Below are 5,349 nucleotides of genomic sequence, written 5' to 3' on the forward strand. Positions count from 1 at the left end.
GGGTGCTGTGGTTCAAACGCTGCAGTCAGGTCCAACAGAACAAGAACCACATAGTCACCGGAGTCATTAGCCAGGAGGATGTCGTCAAAAACTCTGAGTAGAGCTGACTCTGTGCTATGCATAGTTTTAAAACCAGATTGAAACACCTCCAGGGCACCATGCACATCAAGAAAAGACTGTGGCTGACCTTCTCCAAGACCTTAGAGATAAAGGGCAGCTTGGAGATAGGCCTAAAATTGGCCAGCACACCTTGGCCCCCCTGGTAATTTTGGTCTAGAACCGCCACTGTCTATATGCCATCTGTGTGGTTTGTTTCTGTAAGATTCAGTCATAGACAGCTAACATGCGTACAGTAACTGACTTTATTGGACAAAAACTAAGCAGAACTTAAACAAGATGACGTTTGGTTTTTATTTTTTTATTTTTTATTATATAGTATCATAAAACACCCACCAAAACACAAACATATCAGACATATACGCATTATAGTGTGACCAGTTACAGTTGTGAGGCAGAGATTGTGATCTGTCACTAAAGTTCTTGGTAAAAGTAATCACAGCTGTGTAGAAGTAAAGAGATTATCTGTTTGACTTTACCTATTGCCTAGCAGTTTTAAAAAAGCACAAATTAACAAGGTTTCGGTTTAACGAGAAATGTGTTAACTAGTCACTCAGCATGCATTGTGGTAACCTTAAAGTTCCTTTCCTCTGATGGAAAAACAAACAGAACAGCCTTCAGTTTTACTTAAATTAATGCAGCAGATTTTCAGCCGTAGAAGTATGTAATTAAATGTAGTATTCATTACTATAGATTACAGACTGGTCTTACAGTAATGACTTAAAATTCAGATTACAGTTTGCAAATGCACACAGGGACAACAACCTTAATTTCTGGAGAAATGTCCTGTGGTCTGACAAAACTGTTATCTGGCTGTTTTATATTTAGGGACCGAGCACCGCGGTGCGAGGACCCTATTGTAATTGGTCCGTTTATTATTATTCCGGAATTTAAATCGCCTTTTTGGGGGCTTTATCATATTCAAAAACTCACCATTTTTGGAATATACATAAATCTCCGCTTAAATTTACGTATTCTAGTGGTCCCGGGAATGGGTGTGGCAAAATGACTCAACAGCGCCCCCTTGAAAGTCAAGAAAATTAAGCCCCTCGCACAGGAATGTCAAATTTCGAGACACAAAATTTGGTACATACATGTATCATGGGAAGACGCACCAAAAAGTCTCAAGAACCCATACCCTAAAACGTACAGGAAGTCGGCCATCTTGGATCAAAAATGCCGTTTCCTGCTGTTTTGGCCCATTTCTACGTCGCATACTTTAACGATCTCCTCCTACAGATTTTACCCGATCAACTTCAAACTTGGTCAGTACCATCACAAGGCCTTTGGGATCAAAAGTTATTGAAAGCCAGACGTGGCCTCCGCTGACATGGCCTCCCCCGACGGCTCCACTCGGCTCGGTCCCGTTCAGTCCTGTTTACAGGCCTAGTGTTTATATTGTTATTGCTGTTTCTATTGGAGTAATGTCTTCTTCCTGGCAGAGTGGCCTTTCAGTCCATGTTGGTACAGTACTCGTTTCACTGTGGATAATAACCGACTTTTACCAGCTTCAGCCAGCATCTTCACAAGGTCTTCTGCTTTTGTTCTTGGGTTGATATGCACATTTTGGACCAAAGCACGTTCATCTCTGGGACACAGAACCTGTCTCCTTCCTGAGCGGTATGATGGCTGGACATTCCCATGGTGTTTATACTTGGGTATAATTATTAGAACAGATGAATGTGGCACCTTCAGGCATCTGGAAATTGCACCCAAGCATGAACCAGACTTGTGCAAGTCCACAATTCTCTTCCTGATATCTTGGTTGATTTCTTTTGACTTTCCCATGATGTTACACAAAGAAGCAGTGTGTTTCAGGTGTGCCTTAAAATACCTCCACAGGCGTGTCTCTAATTAACTCTAATGTTGTCAATGAACCTATCAGAAGCTTCCAAAGACATGACAGCATCATCTGGGCTTTCCCAAATTGTTTCAAGGCATAATAATGTTAGTGTATGTAAACTTCTGACTTTGAAGAAAGTCATAAAAAATTGTCTTAAAAAATCCTTCTCTCATTATTCTGGAATTTAGCAAATAGAAATAATTTTGGTAATCTTAACGGACCTAAAACAGGAAAAGTGATTTCATGTCAGACAGTGAGAAAATCACAAATATCAACTGTTTTAATTGCTTTTTGGTTGTTGGAGAATTTAATAAAAAACATGATACAAACCCAAATGCTAACAAAGTTTATATTTGAACATAGGAGAAATAAACAGTGGGGAACAGGTTGATGAACTTGAAAGTGGAGTAACACTTTACATTTTTTTTTTTTTTTACCAGTTCATGTTTTTACTCAGGCGTGGATAAAAACAACACTTTTTTAAAAATAAAACTTTGTTTCACAAACATAAAAAACATATAATTCGTTACAAAAGCATTTCATATGTATATTCTACGCCAGGGCGGAAGAACTTACAGTAATATATTTAATAGTTCACAAATATCAACTGTTTTCATTGCTTTTTGGAGAATTTAATAGAAGCAATGTACTGCCTGAGCTCATTGTGAAAGGCAACAAAAGATGGTTTTCTTCGAGCAAATTTACATTTATGAATATGAAATTTTGCCATCAGGATGATGAGGTTTATAATAAATATTTCATTGAGTTTTTCTTTATTTTTGTTAAAGTCAAAGAACCCAAATAGTACATCAAAACAACTTTAAATCTTTATCCACATTGTTTGCAATAAAGTTACAAATATCAATCCAGAGACCTTGGACAAAGGGGCAGAAATACCTAAATAAATGAGTAACAGTTTCAATATGTTCAGAACAGAAAGTGCATTTCACATCAAAGTCTTTTTTGAATCTTCTAACAATATGTTGATTGGATGGATACAATTTATGAATTATTTTAAATGAAATTTCTCTCACTTTATTGGTAATCAAATATCGGTTGGCTAATAACCAAATCGTCTTCCAACTATTGTGTTCTATGGATTTATGGAATAACTCTTCCTATTTGGCTTAACTTTGAGAAATCTGTGTTTGTGTATAAAGAACTTACAAGAGAGAATTAAGAAATTGTTTACAAATTCAACAGATTTGTTACAATGAGTAAAAGAACATCTTTTTTGGTGAATAGGTATGAGACACTAAGAAAGTTAGATGATTTCTCAAGTCCATCCAAAAATCCTGCACAACATTACATTCAAAAAATACATGAGCATTTTGTAGCAGGCTGGGAATGTTTTTTTTTTTTTTATCTCTGCTTAAGTGAACATATTATTAGACTTTTATTTAGCAGTGGGTGACCTGTTTGTGTTTTTGTTTTGTTCTGTGTATTTGTTGTTCGCTTCCATTTTTATTTATTTAATTATTTATTTTATTTTATTATTTTATATTTTATGTATTATTTTTATTATTATTATTATTATTTTACTTGTTACACTTGACACTGTTTTGACTCTCGTAATGTCATCTCTTGATTTTGTTTTGTCACTGAAAAATCAATAAACAAATGTTTAAAAAAAAATAAAAAAATGCATGAGCAATAGATTCCTCCACATCACAGAAGACACATTTACTATCCATATCCATAAACGTAGATAGCATTGCATTGCAAGGGTAGATTTTGTGTAAAATGTTAAAGCGTATTTATTTAATCTTATTAGAGATGCAAAATTTATAAGGCAGTAACCAACATCATCAATTAACTCATCCCAGTAGAATTTCCCTCTTGGAGAACATTTCTTTTTAGCATGGATAGTATTCCTTATGAATTTATTATTACATTTTTTATCCAGCAGAGGGCGACAAATAATTAGTTTGGGGTCAAATCCTGCACTTGTGCTGTGTGAAACTGTATGGTACCAGAAGGAATTGGAATAACTCTTCCTCTGGTCTGTAAGGACCTCCCAGTCCAGCTCTATGGTACGCTAGCGCCCTCTGCTGACTGTGTGCCGGTGGTGGAGCTTATAAAGGGTGTTGATGGAAGCGTCTCCCTCATTGGACATTAGTGCAAAGTCTTCTTGTTTACCAAGTATTTACAGTTTTTTACAACCGCTATGACCCGTTGTTCAATACTTTTAACGCTTTTTCAAAACTCTTCACACAGTTACCACAACATCAGCCTGTGTGGACGATACAATTAACACAATTCTTCTTCTTTTGACACAAAATACACACATTTTACACATTTAAAATTAGTTTTAACTCCTTTTACACACAAGCTCAATCAAAACCAAAACAGTAGATGTTAACTGGTGAATTGAAAACAAGTGTTATTCTTTGACAGAATAATATCATTATGAGTCAGATTTCCAGTGTTTTGGTAAAGTTACTGTGTGCAGAGAAAGATGTGTTCTATTTTGAAACGAAGAGTTAGTATATATTTAACAAAATGTGTTTTTGAGAAGAAAATTATCCATTTGGTCAATTGTGTTTTGTAGATGTGAGTCTGTGTTAAGAGTTTAGAAAAAGTATCTGAAGTAAGGGTAAGCGCTTGTTAGCGATTGAAAAAAACTGTAACTGACAACTTGAAATGCACAGAAGACAAACTAAATAGTTATCATCAATCAATATATACTGCTTAAATACCACATCCTCCACGGAAGATAAATTCTCTTTTATTTCAAGTAATTGCATTTTAGAAAGCTCAATAAAATTCATAATTAAAAAAAGATGGTTTGGTTTTAATTGTCAGTACCATATCATCAATTACTTTGATCTGGATCTCCTTTTAACTTAATGCTAATTGTAATCAAGGATGAGGACTATTTTGTCATACATCATAGCTTTTTCGCGTGCTGTTGGGGCCCCGTGTTGTGCAGAATGTTCCCTCTTTATTTTTTCGCCCTTCAAACAGTCTGAGTCCGCCACTGAGGGTAAGTGTACTCCACGTGGATGACAAAGACAGAAAACTGATACAAAGATTAGTCAGCAACTAAAAAAAGCAATGAAAAAACCTTACAGAAAGTTGCATCCCTTGATCTGTCCCGTACAACGACATCTATTGACGTCTGTCCATCCTGGGAGATGATCCCTCCTCCGTCTCTCCCTGAGGTTTCTTCTTCTTTTTAGGGTGTCGTACCATGTACAGTCTGTAAAGCCCTTTGAGGCAAATCTGTGATTTGTAATTTTGGGCTATATAAATAAAATTGACTTGACTTGAATTGTCACTGTAAATGCTTAGCTTCTAGTAGAACAGTGATCCTCACTATTTTTTTCACAAGAGCCACATCCAACAAACTTTAGAAGTTTCCTGCATGAGTTTAAAGAGTACATGAA

The sequence above is a fragment of the Centropristis striata genome, chromosome 4, assembly GCF_030273125.1.
Source record: "Centropristis striata isolate RG_2023a ecotype Rhode Island chromosome 4, C.striata_1.0, whole genome shotgun sequence".
NCBI classification, from domain to species: Eukaryota; Metazoa; Chordata; class Actinopteri; order Perciformes; family Serranidae; genus Centropristis; species Centropristis striata.